This window comes from Taudactylus pleione, unplaced genomic scaffold, assembly GCF_031769625.1.
Source record: "Taudactylus pleione unplaced genomic scaffold, aTauple2 ptg000026l, whole genome shotgun sequence".
NCBI lineage: Eukaryota > Metazoa > Chordata > Amphibia > Anura > Myobatrachidae > Taudactylus > Taudactylus pleione.
In genome coordinates, this window is record NW_028284428.1 from 11,099,228 (window position 1) to 11,123,814 (window position 24,587).

A 24,587-nucleotide genomic window follows, 5' to 3' on the forward strand; every position below is an offset into this window, starting at 1 on the left:
AATGAGGGGAGCAGTATGAGCAATGAGGGGAGCAGCATGAGGTGTGAGGGGAGCAGTATGAGGTGTGAGGGGAGCAGTATGAGCAATGAGGGGAGCAGTATGAGGTGTGAGGGGAGCAGTATGAGCAATGAGGGGAGCAGTATGAGGTGTGAGGGGAGCAGTATGAGCAGTGAGGGGAGCAGTATGAGGTGTGAGGGGAGCAGTATGAGGTGTGAGGGGAGCAGTATGAGCAATGAGGGGAGCAGTATGAGGTGTGAGTGGAGCAGTATGAGGTGTGAGGGGAGCAGTATGAGGTGTGAGGGGAGCAGTATGAGGTGTGAGGGGAGCAGTATGAGGGGAGCAGTATGAGGTGTGAGGGGAGCAGTATGAGCAATGAGGGGAGCAATATGAGGTGTGAGTGGAGCAGTATGAGCAATGAGTGGAGCAGTATGAGGTGTGAGTGGAGCAGTATGAGGTGTGATGGGAGCAGTATGAGCAGTGAGGGAAGCAGTATGAGCAGTGAGCGAAGCAGTATGAGCAGTGAGGGAAGCAGTATGAGGTGTGAGTGGAGCAGCATGAGCAATGAGGGGAGCAGCATGAGCAAAGAGGGGAGCAGTATGAGCAATGAGGGGAGCAGTATGAGCAATAAGGGGAGCAGTATGAGCAATGCGGGGAGCAGAATGAGGTGTGAGTGGAGCAGTATGAGATGTGAGGGGAGCAGTATGAGCAATGAGGGGAGCAGTATGAGCAATGCGTTGAGCAGTATGATGTGTGAGGGGAGCAGTATGAGGTGTGAGGGAAGCAGTATGAGGTGTGAGGGGAGCAGTGTGAGGTGTGAGGGGAGCGGTGTGAGGGGAGCAGTATGAGCAATGACGGGAGCAGTATGAGGTGTGAGTGGAGCAGTATGAGGTGTGAGGGGAGCAGTATGAGCAATGAGGGGAGCAGTATGAGGTGTGAGTGGAGCAGTATGAGCAATGACAGGAGCAGTATGAGCAATGCGGGGAGCAGTATGAGGTGTGAGTGGAGTAGTATGAGGTGTGAGGGGAGCAGTTTGAGCAATGTGGGGAGCAGTATGAGGTGTGAGTGGAGCAGTATGAGGTGTGAGGGGAGCAGTAAGAGCAGTGAGGGGCGCAGTATGAGGTGTGAGTGGAGCAGTATGAGGTGTGAGTGGAGCAGTATGAGGTGTGAGTGGAGCAGTATGAGGTGTGAGGGGAGCAGTATGAGGTGTGCGGGGAGCAGTATGAGGTGTGAGTGGAGCAGTATGAGGTGTGATGGGAGCAGTATGAGGTGTGATGGGAGCAGTATGAGCAATGAGGGGAGCAGTATTAGGTGTGAGTGGAGCAGTATGAGGTGTGAGGGGAGCAGTATGAGCAGTAAGGGGAGCAGTATGAGGTGTGAGGGGAGCAGTATGAGGTGTGAGTGGAGCAGTATGAGGTGTGAGGGGAGCAGTAGGAGCAGTGAGGGGAGCAGTATGAGCAGTGAGGGGAGCAGAATGAGGTGTGAGGGGAGCAGTATGAGGTGTGAGGGGAGCAGTATGAGGTGTGAGTGGAGCAGCATGAGCAATGAGGGGAGCAGTATGAGCAACGAGGGGAGCAGTATGAGCAATAAGGGGAGCAGTATGAGCAATGCGGGGAGCAGAATGAGGTATGCGTTGAGCAGTATGATGTGTGATTGGAGCAGTATGAGGTGTGAGGGGAGCAGTGTGAGGGGAGCGGTGTGTGGGGAGCAGTATGAGCAATGAGGGGAGCAGTATGAGGTGTGAGTGGAGCAGTATGAGGTGTGAGGGGAGCAGTATGAGCAATGAGGGGAGCAGTATGAGGTGTGAGTGGAGCAGTATGAGGAGTGAGGGGAGCAGTATGAGCAATGAGAGGAGTAGTATGAGCAATGCGGGGAGCAGTATGAGGTGTGAGTGGAGCAGTATGAGGTGTGACGGGAGCAGTATGAGCAATGCGGGGAGCAGTATGAGGTGTGAGTGGAGTAGTAGGAGGTGTGAGGGGAGCAGTATGAGCAGTGAGGGGAGCAGTATGAGCAGTGAGGGGAGCAGTATGACCAATGAAGGGAGCAGTATGAGGTGTGAGTGGAGCAGTATGAGGTGTGAGGGGAGCAGTATGAGTAGTGAGGGGAGCAGTATGAGGTTTGAGAGGAGCAGTGTGAGGTGTGAGGGGAGCAGTATGAGGTGTGACTGGAGCAGTATGAGGTGTGAGTGGAGCAGTACGAGGTGTGAAGAGAGCAGTATGAGCAATGCGGGGAGCAGTATGAGGTGTGAGTGGAGCAGTATGAGGTGTGAGGGGAGCTGTATGAGCAGTGAGGGGAGCAGTATGAGCAATGCGGGGAGCAGTATGAGGTGTGAGTGGAGCAGTATGAGGTGTGAGGGGAGCAGTAGGAGCAGTGAGGTGAGCAGTATGAGGTGTGAGTGGAGCAGTATGAGGGGAGCAGTATGAGCAATGCGGGGAGCAGAATGAGGTGTGAGTGGAGCAGTATGAGGTGTGAGGGGAGCAGTATGAGCAATGAGGGGAGCAGTATGAGCAATGCGTTGAGCAGTATGATGTGTGAGTGGAGCAGTATGAGGTGTGAAGGGAGCAGTATGAGGTGTGAGGGGAGCAGTGTGAGGGGAGCGGTGTGAGGGGAGCAGTATGAGCAATGAGGAGTGCAGTATGAGGTGTGAGTGGAGCAGTATGAGGTGTGAGGGGAGCAGTATGAGGTGTGAGTGGAGCAGTATGAGGAGCGAGGAGAGCAGTATGAGCAATGAGAGGAGTAGTATGAGCAATGCGGGGAGCAGTATGAGGTGTGAGTGGAGCAGTATGAGGTGTGATGGGAGCAGTATGTGCAATGCGGGGAGCAGTATGAGGTGTGAGTGGAGTAGTATGAGGTGTGAGGGGAGCAGTATGAGCAGTGAGGGGAGCAGTATGAGCAGTGAGGTGAGCAGTATGAGCAATGAGGGAAGCAGTATGAGGTGTGAGTCGAGCAGTATGAGGTGTGAGGGGAGCAGTATGAGCAGTGAGGGGAGCAGTATGAGCAGTGAGGGGAGCAGTATGAGGTGTGAGTGGAGCAGTATGAGGTGTGAGGGGAGCAGTATGAGGTGTGAGGGGAGCAGTATGAGTAGTGAGGGGAGCAGTATGAGGTGTGAGTGGAGCAGTGTGAAGTGTGAGGGGAGCAGTATGAGGTGTGAGTGGAGCAGTATGAGGTGTGAGGGGAGCAGTATGAGCAATGCGGGGAGCCGTATGTGGTGTGAGGGGAGCAGTATGAGCAGTGAGGGGAGCAGTATGAGCAATGCGGGGAGCAGTATGAGGTGTGAGTGGAGCAGTATGAGGTGTGAGGGAAACAGTATGAGCAGTGAGCGGAGCAGTATGAGGTGTGAGGGGAGCAGTATGACGTGTGAGTGGAGCAGTATGAGGTGTGAGGGGAGCAGTATGAGCAATGAGGGGAGCAGTATGAGGTGTGAGGGGAGCAGTATGAGGTGTGAGTGGAGCAGTATGAAGTGTGAGGGGAGCAGTATGAGCAATGAGGGGAGCAGTATGAGGTGTGAGGGGAGCAGTTTGAGGTGTGAGGGGAGCAGCATGAGCAATGAGGGGAGCAGTATAAGCAATGAGGAGAGCAGCATGAGGTGTGAGGGGAGCATAATGTGGTGTGAGGGGAGCAGTATGAGCAGTGAGGGGAGCAGTATGAGGTGTGAGGGGAGCAGTATGAGGTGTGAGGGGAGCAGTATGAGCAATGAGGGGAGCAGTATGAGCAGTGAGGGGAGCAATATGAGGTGTGAGTGGAGCAGTATGAGCAATGAGTGGAGCAGTATGAGGTGTGAGTGGAGCAGTATGAGGTGTGAGGGGAGCAGTATGAGGTGTGAGTGGAGCAGTATGAGGAGTGAGGGGTGCATTATGAGCAATGAGAGGAGTAGTATGAGCAATGCGGGGAGCAGTATGAGGTGTGAGTGGAGCAGTATGAGGTGTGATGGGAGCAGTATGTGCAATGCGGGGAGCAGTATGAGGTGTGAGTGGAGTAGTATGAGGTGTGAGGGGAGCAGTATGAGCAGTGAGGGGAGCAGTATGAGCAGTGAGGTGAGCAGTATGAGCAATGAGGGAAGCAGTATGAGGTGTGAGTCGAGCAGTATGAGGTGTGAGGGGAGCAGTATGAGCAGTGAGGGGAGCAGTATGAGCAGTGAGGGGAGCAGTATGAGCAATGAGGGGAGCAGTATGAGGTGTGAGTGGAGCAGTATGAGGTGTGAGGGGAGCAGTATGAGGTGTGAGTGGAGCAGTATGAGTAGTGAGGGGAGCAGTATGAGGTGTGAGTGGAGCAGTGTGAGGTGTGAGGGAAGCAGTATGAGGTGTGAGGGGAGCAGTATGAGGTGTGAGTGGAGCAGTATGAGGTGTGAGGGGAGCAGTATGAGCAATGCGGGGAGCAGTAATAGGTGCGAGTGGAGCAGTATGAGGTGTGGGGGGAGCAGTATGAGCAGTGAGGGGAGCAGTATGAGCAATGCGGGGAGCAGTATGAGGTGTGAGTGGAGCAGTATGAGGTGTGAGGGGAGCAGTATGAGCAGTGAGCGGAGCAGTATGAGGTGTGAGGGGAGCAGTATGAGGTGTGAGTGGAGCAGTATGAGGTGTGAGGGGAGCAGTATGAGCAATGAGGTGAGCAGTATGAGGTGTGAGGGGAGCAGTATGAGGTGTGAGTGGAGCAGTATGAAGTGTGAGGGGAGCAGTATGAGCAATGAGGGGAGCAGTATGAGGTGTGAGGGGAGCAGTTTGAGGTGTGAGGGGAGCAGCATGAGCAATGAGGGGAGCAGTATAAGCAATGAGGGGAGCAGCATGAGGTGTGAGGGGAGCAGTATGAGGTGTGAGGGGAGCAGTATGAGCAGTGAGGTGAGCAGTATGAGCAGTGAGAGGAGCAGTATGAGCAACGAGGGGAGCAGTATGAGCAGAGAGGGGAGCAGTATGAGCAATGAGGGGAGCAGTATGAGGTGTGAGGGGAGCAGTATGAGCAATGAGGAGAACAGTATGAGGTGTGAGGGGAGCAGTATGAGGTGGGAGGGGAGCAGTATAAGCAGTGAGGGGAGCAGTATGAGCAATGAGGGGAGCAGTATGAGGTGTGAGGGGAGCAGTATGAGCAATGAGGGGAGCAGTATGAGCAATGAGGGGAGCAGTATGAGGTGTGAGGGGAGCAGTATGAGCAATGAGGGGAGCAGTATGAGGTGTGAGGTGAGCAGTATGAGGTGTGAGTGGAGCAGTATGAGGTGTGAGGGGAGCAGTATGAGGTGTGAGAGGAGCAGTATGAGCAATGAGGGGAGCAGTATGAGGTGTGAGGGGAGCAATATGAGGTGTGAGTGGAGCAGTATGAGCAATGAGTGGAGCAGTATGAGGTGTGAGGGGAGCAATATGAGCAGTGAGGGGAGCAGTATGAGCAGTGAGGGGAGCAGTATGAGGTGTGAGGGGAGCAGTATGAGGTGTGAGTGGAGCAGCATGAGCAATGAGGGGAGCAGTATGAGCAATGAGGGGAGCAGTATGAGCAATAAGGGGAGCAGTATGAGCAATGCGGGGAGCAGAATGAGGTGTGAGTGGAGCAGTATGAGGTGTGAGGGGAGCAGTATGAGCAATGAGGGGAGCAGTATGATCAATGCGTTGAGCAGTATGATGTGTGAGTGGAGCAGTATGAGGTGTGAGGGGAGCAGTATGAGGTGTGAGGGGAGCAGTGTGAGGGGAGCGGTGTGAGGGGAGCAGTATGAGCAATGAGGAGAGCAGTATGAGGTGTGAGTGGAGCAGTATGAGGTGTGAGGGGAGCAGTATGAGGTGTGAGTGGAGCAGTATGAGGAGTGAGGGGAGCAGTATGAGCAATGAGAGGAGTAGTATGAGCAATGCGGGGAGCAGTATGAGGTGTGAGTGGAGCAGTATGAGGTGGGATGGGAGCAGTATAAGCAGTGCGGGGAGCAGTATGAGGTGTGAGTGGAGTAGTATGAGGTGTGAGGGGAGCAGTATGAGCAATGAGGGGAGCAGTATGAGCAGTGAGGGGAGCAGTATGAGGTGTGACGGGAGCAGTATGAGGTGTAAGGGGAGCAGTATGAGGTGGGAGGGGAGCAGTATGAGCAGTGAGGGGAGCAGTATGAGCAGTGAGGGGAGCAGTATGAGCAATGAGGGGAGCAGTATGAGGTGTGAGGGGAGCAGTATGAGCAATGAGTGGAGCAGTATGAGGTGTGAGGGGAGCAGTATGAGGTGTGAGTGGAGCAGTATGAGGTGTGAGGGGAGCAGTATGAGGTGTGAGGGGAGCAGTATGAGCAGTGAGGGGAGCAGTATGAGGGGAGCAGTATGAGGTGTGAGGGGAGCAATATGAGGTGTGAGGGGAGCAATATGAGCAGTGAGGGGAGCAGTATGAGGTGTGAGGGGAGCAGTATGAGGTGTGAGGTGAGCAGTATGAGGTGTGAGTGGAGCAGTATGAGGTGTGAGTGGAGCAGTATGAGCTGTGAGGGGAGCAATATGAGCAGTGAGGGGAGCAGTATGAGGTGTGAGGGGAGCAGTATGAGGTGTGAGGGGAGCAGTATGAGGTGTGAGCGGAGCAGCATGAGCAATGAGGGGAGCAGTATGAGCAATGAGGGGAGCAGTATGAGCAATGAGTGGAGCAGTATGAGGTGTGAGGGGAGCAGTATGAGCAGTGAGGGGAGCAGTATGAGCAATGCGTTGAGCAGTATGATGTGTGAGTGGAGCAGTATGAGGTGTGAGGGGAGCAGTATGAGGTGTGAGGGGAGCAGTGTGAGGGGAGCGGTGTGAGGGGAGCAGTATGAGCAATGAGGAGAGCAGTATGAGGTGTGAGTGGAGCAGTATGAGGTGTGAGGGGAGCAGTAAGATGTGTGAGTGGAGCAGTATGAGGAGTGAGGGGAGCAGTATGAGCAATGAGAGGAGTAGTATGAGCAATGCGGTGAGCAGTATGAGGTGTGAGTGGAGCAGTATGAGGTGTGATGGGAACAGTATGTGCATTGCGGGGAGCAGTATGAGGTGTGAGTGGAGTAGTATGAGGTGTGAGGGGAGCAGTATGAGCAGTGAGGGGAGCAGTATGAGCAGTGAGGTGAGCAGTATGAGCAATGAGGGAAGCAGTATGAGGTGTGAGTCGAGCAGTATGAGGTGTGAGGGGAGCAGTATGAGCAGTGAGGGGAGCAGTATGAGCAGTGAGGGGAGCAGTATGAGCAATGAGGGGAGCAGTATGAGGTGTGAGGGGAGCAGTATGAGGTGTGAGGGGAGCAGTATGAGTAGTGAGGGGAGCAGTATGAGGTGTGAGTGGAGCAGTGTGAGGTGTGAGGGGAGCAGTATGAGGTGTGAGGGGAGCAGTATGAGGTGTGAGTGGAGCAGTATGAGGTGTGAGGGGAGCAGTATGAGCAATGCGGGGAGCAGTAATAGGTGCGAGTGGAGCAGTATGAGGTGTGAGGGGAGCAGTATGAGCAGTGAGGGGAGCAGTATGAGCAATGCGGGGAGCAGTATGAGGTGTGAGTGGAGCAGTATGAGGTGTGAGGGGAGCAGTATGAGCAGTGAGCGGAGCAGTATGAGGTGTGAGTGGAGCAGTATGAGGTGTGAGGGGAGCAGTATGAGCAATGAGGGGAGCAGTATGAGGTGTGAGGGGAGCAGTATGAGGTGTGAGTGGAGCAGTATGAGGTGTGAGGGGAGCAGTATGAGCAATGAGGGGAGCAGTATGAGGTGTGAGGGGAGCAGTTTGAGGTGTGAGGGGAGCAGCATGAGCAATGAGGGGAGCAGTATGAGCAATGAGGGGAGCAGCATGAGGTGTGAGGGGAGCAGTATGAGGTGTGAGGGGAGCAGTATGAGCAATGAGGGGAGCAGTATGAGGTGTGAGGGGAGCAGTATGAGCAATGAGGGGAGCAGTATGAGGTGTGAGGGGAGCAGTATGAGCAGTGAGGGGAGCAGTATGAGGTGTGAGGGGAGCAGTATGAGGTGTGAGGGGAGCAGTATGAGCAATGAGGGGAGCAGTATGAGGTGTGAGTAGAGCAGTATGAGGTGTGAGGGGAGCAGTATGAGGTGTGAGGGGAGCAGTATGAGGTGTGAGGGGAGCAGTATGAGGGGAGCAGTATGAGGTGTGAGGGGAGCAGTATGAGCAATGAGGGGAGCAATATGAGGTGTGAGTGGAGCAGTATGAGCAATGAGTGGAGGAGTATGAGGTGTGAGTGGAGCAGTATGAGGTGTGAGGGGAGCAGTATGAGCAGTGAGGGAAGCAGTATGAGCAGTGAGCGAAGCAGTATGAGCAGTGAGGGAAGCAGTATGAGGTGTGAGTGGAGCAGCATGAGCAATGAGGGGAGCAGCATGAGCAAAGAGGGGAGCAGTATGAGCAATGAGGGGAGCAGTATGAGCAATAAGGGGAGCAGTATGAGCAATGCGGGGAGCAGAATGAGGTGTGAGTGGAGCAGTATGAGGTGTGAGGGGAGCAGTATGAGCAATGAGGGGAGCAGTATGAGCAATGCGTTGAGCAGTATGATGTGTGAGGGGAGCAGTATGAGGTGTGAGGGAAGCAGTATGAGGTGTGAGGGGAGCAGTGTGAGGTGTGAGGGGAGCGGTGTGAGGGGAGCAGTATGAGCAATGACGGGAGCAGTATGAGGTGTGAGTGGAGCAGTATGAGGTGTGAGGGGAGCAGTATGAGCAATGAGGGGAGCAGTATGAGGTGTGAGTGGAGCAGTATGAGCAATGACAGGAGCAGTATGAGCAATGCGGGGAGCAGTATGAGGTGTGAGTGGAGTAGTATGAGGTGTGAGGGGAGCAGTTTGAGCAATGTGGGGAGCAGTATGAGGTGTGAGTGGAGCAGTATGAGGTGTGAGGGGAGCAGTAAGAGCAGTGAGGGGCGCAGTATGAGGTGTGAGTGGAGCAGTATGAGGTGTGAGTGGAGCAGTATGAGGTGTGAGTGGAGCAGTATGAGGTGTGAGGGGAGCAGTATGAGGTGTGCGGGGAGCAGTATGAGGTGTGAGTGGAGCAGTATGAGGTGTGATGGGAGCAGTATGAGCAATGAGGGGAGCAGTATGAGGTGTGAGTGGAGCAGTATGAGGTGTGAGGGGAGCAGTATGAGCAGTAAGGGGAGCAGTATGAGGTGTGAGGGGAGCAGTATGAGGTGTGAGTGGAGCAGTATGAGGTGTGAGGGGAGCAGTATGAGCAGTGAGGGGAGCAGTATGAGCAGTGAGGGGAGCAGAATGAGGTGTGAGGGGAGCAGTATGAGGTGTGAGGGGAGCAGTATGAGGTGTGAGTGGAGCAGCATGAGCAATGAGGGGAGCAGTATGAGCAACGAGGGGAGCAGTATGAGCAATAAAGGGAGCAGTATGAGCAATGCGGGGAGCAGAATGAGGTATGCGTTGAGCAGTATGATGTGTGATTGGAGCAGTATGAGGTGTGAGGGGAGCAGTGTGAGGGGAGCGGTGTGTGGGGAGCAGTATGAGCAATGAGGGGAGCAGTATGAAGTGTGAGTGGAGCAGTATGAGGTGTGAGGGGAGCAGTATGAGCAATGAGGGGAGCAGTATGAGGTGTGAGTGGAGCAGTATGAGGAGTGAGGGGAGCAGTATGAGCAATGAGAGGAGTAGTATGAGCAATGCGGGGAGCAGTATGAGGTGTGAGTGGAGCAGTATGAGGTGTGACGGGAGCAGTATGAGCAATGCGGGTAGCAGTATGAGGTGTGAGTGGAGTAGTAGGAGGTGTGAGGGGAGCAGTATGAGCAGTGAGGGGAGCAGTATGAGCAGTGAGGGGAGCAGTATGACCAATGAAGGGAGCAGTATGAGGTGTGAGTGGAGCAGTATGAGGTGTGAGGGGAGCAGTATGAGTAGTGAGGGGAGCAGTATGAGGTTTGAGTGGAGCAGTGTGAGGTGTGAGGGGAGCAGTATGAGGTGTGACTGGAGCAGTATGAGGTGTGAGTGGAGCAGTACGAGGTGTGAAGAGAGCAGTATGAGCAATGCGGGGAGCAGTATGAGGTGTGACTGGAGCAGTATGAGGTGTGAGGGGAGCTGTATGAGCAGTGAGGGGAGCAGTATGAGCAATGCGGGGAGCAGTATGAGGTGTGAGTGGAGCAGTATGAGGTGTGAGGGGAGCAGTAGGAGCAGTGAGGTGAGCAGTATGAGGTGTGAGTGGAGCAGTATGAGGGGAGCAGTATGAGCAATGCGGGGAGCAGAATGAGGTGTGAGGGGAGCAGTATGAGGTGTGAGTGGAGCAGTATGAGGAGCGAGGAGAGCAGTATGAGCAATGAGAGGAGTAGTATGAGCAATGCGGGGAGCAGTATGAGGTGTGAGTGGAGCAGTATGAGGTGTGATGGGAGCAGTATGTGCAATGCGGGGAGCAGTATGAGGTGTGAGTGGAGTAGTATGAGGTGTGAGTGGAGCAGTATGAGGTGTGAGGGGAGCAGTATGAGCAATGCGGGGAGCCGTATGTGGTGTGAGGGGAGCAGTATGAGCAGTGAGGGGAGCAGTATGAGGTGTGAGGGGAGCAGTATGAGGTGTGAGGGGAGCAGTATGAGCAATGAGGGGAGCAGTATGAGGTGTGAGTGGAGCAGTATGAGGTGTGAGGGGAGCAGTATGAGGTGTGAGGGGAGCAGTATGAGGGGAGCAGTATGAGGTGTGAGGGGAGCAGTATGAGCAATGAGGGGAGCAATATGAGGTGTGAGTGGAGCAGTATGAGCAATGAGTGGAGCAGTATGAGGTGTGAGTGGAGCCGTATGAGGTGTGAGGGGAGCAGTATGAGCAGTGAGGGGAGCAGTATGAGCAGTGAGGGGAGCAGTATGAGCAATGAGGGGAGCAGTATGAGGTGTGAGTGGAGCAGTATGAGGTGTGAGGGGAGCAGTATGAGGTGTGAGGGGAGCAGTATGAGGTGTGAGGGGAGCAGTATGAGGTGTGAGTGGAGCAGTATGAGGTGTGAGGGGAGCAGTATGAGCAATGCGGGGAGCAGTAATAGGTGCGAGTGGTGCAGTATGAGGTGTGAGGGGAGCAGTATGAGCAGTGAGGGGAGCAGTATGAGCAATGCGGGGAGCAGTATGAGGTGTGAGTGGAGCAGTATGAGGTGTGAGCGGAGCAGTATGAGCAGTGAGCGGAGCAGTATGAGGTGTGAGGGGAGCAGTATGAGGTGTGAGTGGAGCAGTATGAGGTGTGAGGGGAGCAGTATGAGCAATGAGGGGAGCAGTATGAGGTGTGAGGGGAGCAGTATGAGGTGTGTGTGGAGCAGTATGAGGTGTGAGGGGAGCAGTATGAGCAATGAGAGGAGTAGTATGAGCAATGCGGGGAGCAGTATGAGGTGTGAGTGGAGCAGTATGAGGTGTGATGGGAGCAGTATGTGCAATGCGGGGAGCAGTATGAGGTGTGAGTGGAGTAGTATGAGGTGTGAGGGGAGCAGTATGAGCAGTGAGGGGAGCAGTATGAGCAGTGAGGTGAGCAGTTTGAGGTGTGAGGGGAGCAGCATGAGCAATGAGGGGAGCAGTATAAGCAATGAGGGGAGCAGCATGAGGTGTGAGGGGAGCAGTATGAGGTGTGAGGGGAGCAGTATGAGCAGTGAGGTGAGCAGTATGAGCAGTGAGGGGAGCAGTATGAGGTGTGAGGGGAGCAGTATGAGCAGTGAGGGGAGCAGTATGAGGTGTGAGGGGAGCAGTATGAGCAATGAGGGGAGCAGTATGAGGTGTGAGGGGAGCAGTATGAGCAGTGAGGGGAGCAGTATGAGGTGTGAGGGGAGCAGTATGAGCAATGAGGGGAGCAGTATGAGGTGTGAGTGGAGCAGTATGAGGTGTGAGGGGAGCAGTATGAGGTGTGAGGGGAGCAGTATGAGGTGTGATGGGAGCAGTATGAGGGGAGCAGTATGAGGTGTGAGGGGAGCAGTATGAGCAATGAGGGGAGCAATATGAGGTGTGAGTGGAGCAGTTTGAGCAATGAGTGGAGCAGTATGAGGTGTGAGTGGAGCAGTATGAGGTGTGAGGGGAGCAGTATGAGCAGTGAGGCGAGCAGTATGAGCAGTGAGGGAAGCAGTATGAGCAGTGAGGGAAGCAGTATGACGTGTGAGGGGAGCAGTATGAGGTGTGAGTGGAGCAACATGAGGTGTGAGGGGAGCAGTATGAGCAATGAGGGGAGCAATATGAGGTGTGAGTGGAGCAGTATGAGCAATGAGTGGAGCAGTATGAGGTGTGAGTGGAGCAGTATGAGGTGTGAGGGGAGCAGTATGAGCAGTGAGGCGAGCAGTATGAGCAGTGAGGGAAGCAGTATGAGCAGTGAGGGAAGCAGTATGACGTGTGAGGGGAGCAGTATGAGGTGTGAGTGGAGCAGCATGAGCAATGAGGGGAGCAATATGAGCAATGAGGGGAGCAGTATGAGCAATAAGGGGAGCAGTATGAGCAATGCGGGGAGCAGAATGAGGTGTGATTGGAGCAGTATGAGGTGTGAGGGGAGCAGTATGAGCAATGAGAGGAGCAGTATGAGCAATGCGTTGAGCAGTATGATGTGTGAGGGGAGCAGTATGAGGTGTGAGGGAAGCAGTATGAGGTGTGAGGGGAGCAGTGTGAGGTGTGAGGGTAGCAGTGTGAGGGGAGCAGTATGAGAAATGACGGGAGCAGTATGAGGTGTGAGTGGAGCAGTATGAGGTGTGAGGGGAGCAGTATGAGCAATGAGGGGAGCAGTATGAGGTGTGAGTGGAGCAGTATGAGCAATGAGAGGAGCAGTATGAGCAATGCGGGGAGCAGTATGAGGTGTGAGTGGAGCAGTATGAGGTGTGAGGGGAGCAGTATGAGCAATGTGGGGAGCAGTATGAGGTGTGAGTGGAGCAGTATGAGGTGTGAGGGGAGCAGTAAGAGCAGTGAGGGGCGCAGTATGAGCAGTGAGGGGAGCAGTATGAGCAGTGATGGGAGCAGTATGAGGTGTGAGTGGAGCAGTATGAGGTGTGAGTGGAGCAGTATGAGGTGTGAGGGGAGCAGTATGAGGTGTGCGGGGAGCAGTATGAGGTGTGAGTGGAGCAGTATGAGGTGTGATGGGAGCAGTATGAGCAATGAGGGGAGCAGTATGAGGTGTGAGTGGAGCAGTATGAGGTGTGAGGGGAGCAGTATGAGCAGTAAGGGGAGCAGTATGAGGTGTGAGGGGAGCAGTATGAGGTGTGAGTGGAGCAGTATGAGGTGTGAGGGGAGCAGTATGAGCAATGAGGGGAGCAGTATGAGGTGTGAGGGTAGCACTTTGAGGTGTGAGGGGAGCAGCATGAGCAATGAGGGGAGCAGTGTGTGGTGTGATATGGCAGTGTGAGCTGTGGAGGGAGAGAGCAAGCATGACATAAAGCCTCTAACCCCCTATCCCCCCATATGTATGTGTATTTGGTTTCCAGAAACCTATAACAGCAATTTATATAACAAATAATAATGATCATTTTTATACAATTGATGTCTCAGAAACTTATGAGAGACCATACAATGTCGACAGCAACCATCAATGGAAGCCGAATATGAAAAGTTAAGGCCAATAGCCCATTTTTTTTAATTGCTGCATTTGCAGAAAAGAAAGCTAGAAAAGCCTCTATGAACCTCTGCCAGTGACACTCCCATAACAGATTGGGTATGATATGCCGGTGGTTGAATACCCACCAGTTCTAATCTCAACGCTGGAAGCCCGAAGACGGACGATTCCGATTTTGGTGGTAAATACGCTATTCCTATGCCTCTACCCCCCCCAACCCTCAGTTTCATGCCTAACCCTAACCTCCCCCCTAGTGCCTCACCCTAACCTCACCCCGATGGTGCCTAGCCCTAACGCCCCCTTGCCGCACCATAAACCTAACCCTCCTGAGGGTGCCTAACCCTATCCTCCCTGTAGCCCAACCCTAACCCTTCCCGGGGGGGGTGCCTAACCCTAATCTCCCCTGGGGGTGTCTAAACCTAACCCCCCCATCCCTGAGGATAGTGCTGTACTCACCGGTGTCCAGACATTCGTCATTCTGACGTTTAGTATGCCGATGCCGGTATCCTGATGTCCTTTGGGATATCTTTAGCATTTTTGCCGGCGGTGGGATGCTGGCGTCAGTATTCCGGCAGCTGGCATCCCGTCCGCCGGCCATTTAACTACATCCCCCATAACAAACCCATGCACACCTTCAGGCCACCTCAGGGGAACGCATGCATTGCAGTCAGGGGAGTTCCCCTTTACCTCAGGGGAACGCATGCATTGCATTCAGGGGGGTTCCCCTTTACCTCAGGGGAATGCATGCATTGTATTCAGGGGTGTTCCCCTTTACCTCAGGGGAAAGCATGCATTGCATTCAGGGGGGCTCCCCTTTACCTCAGGGGAATGCATGCATTGTTGGTGTTTTCAGGACTTTTCGCAGCAGAAAATAATTGCTCAATTGCACAAACATCGGTATTGTGTGCACTTCTGAATCAGGTCCACTATGTTCCAGATGGATCAAGACATGGGGACTGACATAGGGCATGACATAGGGTCATGAAGGGTGAAGCCACTGGCCATGTGAGTAAGCCCCATGCGCAGATCAGGTCATGCGCATGTGCAGCCCCCTTGTCATCGTACAAGTCTGAATCAGGCCCATAAGCTGTAAACTCTGCTCTGAAAATCATGCAGGCACATTGATCTCTGTAAGTGCATGTCTCTCACACACGCTGCAGTCTATGCCACTGGTCAGCCTGAAATGCAGGCAGAATTTACTACCACTTTGCTTATACTGATCCTGATGTCTGGACGATTTTTAGAGCTGTTTCTTCATGTTGTCTTCGTGTGGAACATGGCATGGGCACATTCTGACAGAATGCTCAAAGGAACAAGCTCTAAAGGTGTAGGAAAAAAACAAAACAAATCATTTTTTTACTAACTTTTCCTCATGAATAAATGGGACAGACTATTTGCTGACCAGACAATTACATACTACAGTAGTCTTCATACTACAAAAGTGAGCCTATAAAGTGAGAGCCAAGGAATTTTACAGCATCATAAATACAGTACATAGTAACCTTGTACAAACAAACACCTCTTTCCATTTGTAGCAGCCTGCAATGGATTTTCGCTCATTTATCCCTACCATAGCTAAAGCATGCAGAAGCAGGTTGTGGCATCACAAAATCAATAATAAAACACGAGTGCTCCCTTTCATGATGCCAGGCAGGTATACCACAGGAGGGTGACATATAATAGAATACTTTAATGCACTTAAAGCTGGGTACACAACTCAGCAATCCATTATGCAATGATTTTATTTATCACGCCCTCATGCACACTCCACATAATGCAACTACACTGTGTTGTACAGTAAGTCACATCATCCCATCTGATGTGCAGCACCAGATAGCACAGTGCGACCACACAATTCATCAAACGATTGGCGGTACACACTAGGTGATGGCCACCATATCACTAGCGATGTCCTCAGGTTTGATGTGCAGCACATATTGCGCTTACACACTGAGGGGCCCATTTATTAATGATCGCATTTTGCAATGCGATCAGGGCATGCAGTACCGCCCATGATCGCATTGCAAAATGCGATCATAGCAGCTGGATGTATTAACCGGCACATGCAGGGTGACGAGCTCCGAAAGGTGCCTATAGACTACAGCGGCTAACGCTATCTTCAGATGGTGCCTATAGACTACAGCGGCTAACGCTATCTTCAGTTGGTGCCTATAGACTACAGCGGCTAACGCTATCTTCACATGGTGCCTATAGACTACAGCGGCTAACGCTATCTTCAGATGGTGCCTATAATTATTGTTATTATTATTATCCTTTATTTATATGGCGCCACAAGGGTTCCGCAGCGCCTTACATAGTACATAAACATAGTGCACAAACATAGTACATAGACATAGTACATAAACAGTTGAGCAGAACAAGAAAACAGTGTCATACAGTTTAAGACACTACAAGACAAGTACATGGTATATAAACACTGCTGCAACAGAAGCAGGATGGCAAAAGTCACAGGTTAGGTGCTTTTGAGTATAGAGCAGATAATATAAGTAAAGAAAGGATAAGCACAAGAGGAAAGAGGGCCCTGCTCGTGAGAGCTTACATTCTAGAGGGGATGGGCAAACAGACAGGGGTGACACGGATGGGGTAGACAGTGAGCATGGGACAGAGGGTTAGGATGACAGATGGCTGGATTCCTATTTTACAGTATGTGTGGAAGTCATTTGAATTAAGATTTATGCCACTGACATTCTACTTTAAGAGGCAGCCTATAGACTACAGCGGCTAACGCTATCTTCAGATGGTGCCTATAGACTACAGCGGCTAACGCTATCTTCAGATGGTGCCTATAGACTACAGCGGCTAACGCTATCTTCAGATGGCGTTAGCTGCTGGGGCCAATATCAGGAATGCTTCGCATTCCCGATATTGGTACATTTGGCAGCATCGCATCCCCCATAGAAACCTAAGGGGAGGCGGCTGCCAGCGGCAATGGAGAGATCGCAGCAGGTATCGGAGATACATGCTGCGGTCCCTCCTTCATACGTCCGGGGGATACTTAGTATTTGAGTTAAACCCCCGAAAACAGGTGTTTTCGGGGATTTTACCTCAAATATTGAATGATAAATGGGCCCCTGAGTGATGTGGGCGATTTAGGGTTATGAAATGGGAAATCGGCCCGACATCGCTCCAGTGTGTATCCAGCTTTAGAGCAGATAATATACCTGTTGCACAAACGCCGGGTACAGACTGGGATGATGTTGTTACGATTTGGCTAACGTAGCCAAATCCTAACGACATATTGAGCGGTGTGTGTGTACGATATGTGTGCTCCCGGACTCATATGAGACGTTGTCAGGTTTGATATTAGATGCGGTCCCATTTATGTTCATGAAGGAAGGAATGAGTGATCATTCTTATATGTACCCATGGTACAATGTTGGCCCAATGGGAAGACATATTGTCCCTGTACACATGGTCCAGTGTGTACCCATTTTAAAGGGAGAGGGCATTATATGTATACTGGTTTATTATATCGGTATGCAGTTGGGAAGCCGGCGGACCTAATCCCGACAGCCGGCTTCCCGACTGCTTTATCTCGGCGAGGGTTAAATGACAGGCGTCTAAATCTACACGCCTGTCATTTTACCGACGCCGGGAGATCGGCACCTGGCATACCGATCGAAGTGATGCCGGGCGCCGAGCGCGGACAGCCGCGGGGGTGGAAGGTTAGGTTTAGGGCTCCCGGGAGGTTAGGGTTAGGCATTGGGGGGAAGGTTAGGGTTAGACACCCCTAAGGAGGGTTAGGGTTAGGGGATGGAATTAGGTTAGTGAATACTTACCTTAGGGACGATCAGGATTTTCATCCATGTCGGGCAGCTGCTGTCGGGATTCATATAGACCAGGGGTTCCCAACCACGGTCCTCAAGGCACACTAACAGTCCAGGTTTTAGGGATAGCCATACTTGAGCACAAATGACTTAGGGCCTGATTCAGACCCACTCGCGAGCGGCTGTCCGCTCGCAAGTGGGTCGATGTTGTGCACTGCGCATGCCCACGACAGCGGGAGCTCCGTCGTGCGCATGCGCCAGACGCGACGAGCGAAGGACTTTCCTTCGCTCGTTGTGTCTGATCAAAGGGGGCGTGCTGTCGATGTTGATTGACAGCACGCCCCCTTTGGTGGGCGTGCCTCCCTGACGGGGGCGTTCCCAAGGGAACGCCTACCGTCAGAAGCCGGCCCACTGACATCACTAGTGATGTCAGTGGGAGTGATTTTGGCTCTGATAGAGCCAAAATCACTCCGGGTCTTGCGGTTGAAAACCTCAACCGCAGGCTCCGGCTCGCAGTGGCGATGGTCGCGATGGTCAAGACCATCGCGGCCATCAAACTGCATGCTCGTATAGGCTGTGGATGGTGACCCACAGCTATACGAGCGTCCAGGAGGACGCTCCATTATTATGGAGGGCGGCCCTCATTCAGAGCGTGCGCTCTGCTCAGAGCGTACGGCTCTGAATGAGGGCCTTAATTAGTACCTCAGTTTATTTGATTAGACCATTTGTGCACAATCATGGACATCACTAAAACCAGGACTGTTAGTGTGCCTTGAGTACCCAGGTTGGGAATCACTGATATAGACTCATACCGATTCCATTATATCACCAGTCTGCCGTTGCTTAGAAGCTACGAATTTCCATCTAATTTGTAGGACAAAAGTTAAAGATTTTGCTTCGGAAGCTGTGAGAAACGTATAAGTATTGCAGCAGTGTACAGTCACTATCATAGACAATCTCTACAGTCAGACCGCACATGACTTCAGGAAAGTTTTATTATTTTGTCTGAGTTACAGCATTTCGGGCTGCACAGGTGACTGCGGGGAAAGGGGGTGCCCTCTGCTGCCCTGGCTGTGTAGTGTAGCGTGAGTGGAGTCACTGGAGTGTGAGGCTGTAGTAATAGATAGTGACACACCCTAGTACAGCTCCAGCAGCTGGAGGGAGTGAGGACCTTCCTCAGACGCCGCATCGCTGGGACTCTGTGCAGGCATGTAACCTGGGGAGAGACACACCAGCACACACACGCAGCTGCAGTCACACAGGGACAATCCCAGGTTCTTCTTATATAATACAGCACCAATTACATTACACATTTGCAATGCAGACTCGCACTAACTGAAACAGTGATACTCACACAGCTGCAGCACCCTAGTGACATATAACCCAACTTGATACTTACACATCCATTCTTTACAGTACAACTATACGGACATATACGGATTGAGACCGCTATACTGTAGACTGGACACAAGGCATGCTGTGACTTACAGCAACGGGGGACGTCAATCCATTCAGGTTAGTTCATTGATAGTTTTAGCGGCAGAAAGTTTCTTTTACTGATCATACCATGTATAGATCATATATGCAGTAGACCTGCCGATATAAAGTGTGTGTGTATATGTCTGTTTTTTATACGTAGTTTTATAGGCACACCTAGTGCATCTCGAACCCTCAAAACGTAACAGTCCAGTTTTAAGGATATCCGTGCTTGAGAACAGGTGATTTAGTACCTTAGTCATTTTGATTTAACCATCTCTGCTCAGGCATGGAAATCCTTAAAACCTGGAATGTTATTGTGGCTTGAGAACTGAGTTTGAGAAGCACTGTGCTAGACATTCCTCAGTAAAGCAGGTCTATTATTAATACATAGGAAAACTGTGACACATCCATCGAATATTAAGCTTGTTCGTAATTGCCAGATGAGTTTTGAATCACACTTTAGAACTGCAGGTGGAGCGCAGATTGGGGAAAACTACTTATTTGTGACACCTTTCATAGGAAGACTGTAATTTGTATCTAGGTTCCCTTGTTTTGTTTAATTCAAATAGACTGTTTTAGTACTAATTTAATGTGTCCACATATCTATTAGGTTTTGTTTCCATTTAAAGTCAAGTACAAATATATTATTACCATGGCAGATTTTTATTTGTTATTAGATTGTTTATTTTAATGCTCTATGTTACAAAAATAATTTTACACTGAAATGGTATTAGTAATTGTTCTAACATGTGGATGTGATAACATTGCATTGCAAGGTGTAATTTGCATGAGTCATTATTTCTGTTGTCATCCTAATGTACTTCACATACTTTTGAATGGATCTGTGTGAGTATAATTTTATCATACTTAGCAGCTCAACTGTGGCCCCATTCATGGGTGATCTTGTAGTTGGTGTAGTTGTTCACTAAGTAAACTTGATTATAGTTACTATGATGGGCATTTGTACATGAATGCCAGGTTGGCATTCCTGCATCATCACAACAGTACTCTGCCACTGGCATCAGTATTTTGCCAAATTATAGTGCCCAAAAATGACCATTTGTATAGTGGATAGTCAGACAGGGCCTCTTGCAGCCAGACAGGGCCTCCTCCAGTCTTTACAAAATATATTGCTTTCTAGCTTCCTTCTGTGCATTTCAGCTATAACATTATGGGGACCTACATAGTAAACATTTTATTTAATAAATCCCAATTTATCAAGCTCTGAATAGCTTCACTTTTTGGATCTGCAGCCCTATACTGTAGTTATCTTTAGGTGGCATTAGCCATTATAGCCTACAGGCATCGCTACTACACTATCGGAATATTTAAAGAGATGGATTCAAAACTGTGAATGCGTCAAAAGCAAGCCGGGCCAGAACCAATAAGTACTCTCCTGCAGGGCTGTTCACAGAGCCTTTACTGTCAAGAGACCCTTCATAAATTGTCCCCATAAATCATATCTTATTACTGCAGTAAGCACGTTAGTTATTTGGGCAAAAATGGGGGCGTGATAAACGGGCCCTTGTATGAGCAGTCTTGTTTATTTTGATTGATATGAGCAACAACACAACTCTGGATACAGTTGTTTCTGATGTGAAAAGTGGAGTTGGGACTATCTCGGAGCAAACCTAAACACTGGCTGATGGTAAAGACACATCTAACTAGTACAGAATTAAATACTTAAATAGAAGATATAAGTGACCTAATGACAATGCCTGGCAGCGGAACCAGGACGTGAGTAACTGGGAGAGATCAGCAGGAACCCAGGAAAGGGAGGCAAAGGGTACACTGCCTTACACTTCACTGTACAGTACTAGGGACCTGACGCAGCTGATAGTTGTGGGTCATTTGACTTGTTTATTATCTGTCTATCATACTTAGGGCCAAATTCAATTAGAGGCGAAAAGCCCGATTTGGCGAAAAGTTTTCAATGATATGGACTTTTCGACTGTTTTCAAGGTTTCGCCCTATTCAATTCCCGGAGTTGTCCCCTAAGCGGAGAATAACCAGGGGAAAAGTTTTCTCCATGTATAGGCAGGCAAATTGGAAGTGCAAAATCTATATTTTGGGGTGCAAATGTGGGGATTTGGTCCAGAAACAATTGGTCGCCCCCCCAATGACGTAAAAACATTTTTTAGAATACCCCAAAAATTACATATTTTTTGTGGCAAAAATCTAAAATATGTTGGAAAATGGGAAAAAAGTGGGGGGCCTGGTACTTTGGGGGGCTATATGGATGAGACAGGTGTTATTGGGATTGCATAAGGCTGCAGCAGGTATATATATATTTTTTTCAATATTACATTTTTATTAATTTTCACCACAAAAAAAAATATAACAATACACACAATAAAATAAAATAAACCATAGAATAATATAATATGAACAGGATAGGGACAGGGAAAAACTTGGCCCTAGAGCCAGGGTACTTCAGCACAGGGTTGCCTACCTTTAATATTCTCTTCCCGGGAGAAGCCCGGGTAAGAGAAGCAGCAGGGGGCCGACGGGGGCGGGGATGGACGATTTGCGTCATGTGCCCCGATTGGGCACAATTTACATAGGGGGCGGGGCAAAATGCTGTGATTCATGCAGAATCACAGCTTAAGCCCCGCCCCCTTCACGGAGACCCGCGATTGCCACGGGTATTCTCCTAATTCTGCCCACTTCACTAGGAAGTGGGCAGAATGCGGGAGAAATGCCTACCCTTCCGGGGGTGCGGGGGGTTACCCGAAAAATCGGGAGCCTCCCGCGAAAACCGGGAGGGTAGGCATGTATGCTTCAGCATGTATAAACAAACTTATCAATGAAATACTGTCAACATACCGAATAATCTACAACATATATCAAACATCATACAGACATAAAATAAAACTCCCATTAGTTATAATCTGATACGGGCAAAATAAGGCTAGTAATGCCTCGAATGCATCGGGACTCTGCTCGATATTCATTCCAGCTAGACCATGTCATTAATGGATTGTTGGATGAGGTAGAGTATGGGACTCCCGCTATCTCAAAATCACAATGAGCTTGTATTTTATCTACTATTGTATCCAATTTTGGGATAACATATGAACGCCAGTGATATGCAATACGAGACTTAGTGGCAATTAAAATATGCCCCATCACATATTTATCCCCAGAAGAAATATCGCCATGATAGTCATGGAATAGTGCTAAAAGAGGATCTGGAGGTATAGCAATCCCAGTCACTTTAGAGATTAACCCAAATACCTGATGCCACAATGTATTCAATTTTGGACATGCCCAAAAAACTTGATAAATATCCCCAATATAGCCGCATTTGCGCCAACCTTGGTTAGGAAGCGAGGGCCAAATCTTATGAAGCCTATCGGGGGTTAAATACATCCTATGAATAAGTTTATAAAACATTTCCACATGGGAAATACACTTAGATATACGGAAGCATGATTTTAAAATGGAGCCCCATTCTTCCATAAGTGATCTAGGAAGATCCGATTCCCATTTCAGGAGAAGCACCTATCAATATACCACCAAGAGATACTCTTCTTATATCCTCCTGAGGTAAGTCTCTCAAAAATATAATTTGGAGTAGCTTGTAATGGCTGAGAGCTCGAATGGAAACTATGCAACCAGTGGCGTATTCTTGAATGCTGGGGAAGGGGAGAATTACACCATTAGACATTACCTCATTCAGTGAGATCGCCCCCTGAACCACCCATGTATCAAATTTCAAATCAGGGATCAAAATAGCTATACTATTCAAAATAAGATTAGTAGTGGTAAGTCGAAAATGATTTAACCTAGCTATAGCTTTATGCCATGCAGACACAGAGGCACTTATTGCCATTGAGGAAGAAGGCGACTGGCTTTTACAGTTTTGCGGTAACCACAGTAAATCAGATAAGGAAAAAGGATGAGACATGTCCTGCTCCAAAATTACCCATGGCTTAGGGACATCTACCACAAACCAATCCCCAAGTTGACATAGAATACACGACCACTGGTATAATTGTAGATCTGGAAATGCAAGACCCCCTTCCAACTTAGGTAGGGACATAATACGTCTAGACAATCTGCTTTTTTTTTTACTTCCAAACATATTTTGTAAAAACCCCATAAAATTTAGATAACATTGACAAGGGGAGTAACTTGGGAATGGTGCGAAACAAATACATTAACTTGGGTAACAATACCATTTTTAAAGCAGCAATACGGCCCAACCATGAAACCTCTTGTAACATCCAATCAGCTGTTAAGAGTGAACATTTAGTCAAGAGGGGAAGATAGTTACAAGCCACAATATCAACCTCCCTTTTTGGAATCTGGACTCCCAAATATGTAAGACTCTTATCTTGCCATGCATAATTGTAAACCCCTTTAAGCCTAATCAAAAGTTCGGGAGAAAAATTTATCGGAAGTGCCTCTGTCTTAGCTGTGTTTAATTTAAAATAAGACACTCTGGAATATTGTTCCAATATCATATGCAGTGACGACAATGAAGATTCAGGGCTAGTGAGGCACATTAATACATCATCAGCAAATAAACAAATTTTAAGAAATGAGCCCCCCAACTGAGGCCCCTTTATAGCAATGGTTTTCCTAATAGTTTCCGCCAACGGTTCCATAGCAAGCGCGAAAACCAAAGGGGAAAGCGGGCAACCCTGCCGAGTGCCATTTGATATAGAAAAGGCTGAGGAGAGAAGACCGCAGATAGATAACCCCAATGCAGTCTGTCGAATGCTTTTTCAGCATCCAACGAAAGCAATAATAATGGGTCTACAGAATCCGCAAATAAATCAACCAAGTTGAAAACCCGCCTAGTGTTATCTAAAGGCTGTCTTCCCAAAACAAATCCAGCCTGATCTTGATTAATTAATGAGGGTACTAATGGATTCAACCTATTTGCTATTAATTTGGCATATACCTTATCAGTATTCAAAAGTGCATTTGGTCTGTAATTGATAACTAATGAGGGGTTCTTCCCAGGTTTGGGAAGTGCCACAATTTGGGCCTCCAACATCTCTCCTGGAAAATATCCTGTGTCCGAGGCTTCATTATACATTAACATTAGAACTGGAGCCAATTCTACCTTGAAAGTTTTATAAAAAGCATTGATATAGCCATCTGGACCAGGAGCTTTATCTAAGTGCAAGGACTCTATGGCCACAGTTATTTCTTCTACTGACCAAGGATTGAATTGACTCCTCCTGTAAGGACGGGAGATTAATAGCATCCAAAAATTTGCCAATCTCATCTGGCTTGGGCTGAAAAACATGCAGATCACTAGATAAATTGTATAGTTGCGAATAATACTCAGCAAATATCAAACAAATCATATTCCGTTAATAGTTTTTGAAAGGCCATAGAATGGTCATGCTGAGATGTAGCCTTCATCCTAACCGTGGGAGAAGATCTATCAACCTTCTGATCAATAACCATATTAAAATCACCTAAAACCATAGCAGCTCCTTTACATCGTTTCTGTAAAATAGTACAGAAACGTCTACAAACTGCCACCTGCTTAGTATTAGGGACATAAACGGATACCAAAGTGACCAACTGGTCTTCTAGCTTACCATTTAAAATTAAATAACGCCCATTTACATCTGCATGTTGAGATTGTAGAGTAAAGTTACAGGAATAAGAAATTAAAATAGCTACTCCAGCCTTTTTCTCCGGCCCATTTGCAGTGTAACAGTGAGGATAAATGTTGTCAGAGAACTTAGGCGGAGACGAAGCAGCAAAATGTGTTTCCTGTATAGCTACTACGTGAGCCTTATTTTTAGCAAAATATCGCAAGGCAAGGCGTCTTTTATTTGGGGAGTTTAAACCCTTAACATTTAGTGATATAACCTTAACCATAAGCAATAGTAATAGAAATATAACACATCAGTATGCAAAACAGCACACCCAGAATATAATAAAAGTACCCA

The 24,587-nt window shown here is 49.4% G+C and overlaps 1 protein-coding gene across 5 annotated transcripts in view; it reads left to right on the forward strand.

The window, feature by feature from the left end:
* The first annotated feature begins 18,029 nt into the window (after window positions 1-18,029).
* Window positions 18,030-24,587, forward strand: part of ADGRG2 (adhesion G protein-coupled receptor G2) — a 278,970-nt gene continuing 272,412 nt past the window's right edge. For 2 of the 5 annotated variants that reach the window (XM_088451624.1, XM_088451629.1), the window contains exons 1-2: window positions 18,169-18,394; window positions 18,604-18,702. The gene's annotated coding sequence lies outside the window, so the exon portion shown is untranslated. Of the gene's footprint in view, window positions 18,103-18,158; window positions 18,395-18,603; window positions 18,703-24,587 lie in introns of those variants that run through there. The other 3 variants (XM_088451625.1, XM_088451627.1, XM_088451628.1) reach the window with 3 other exon arrangements.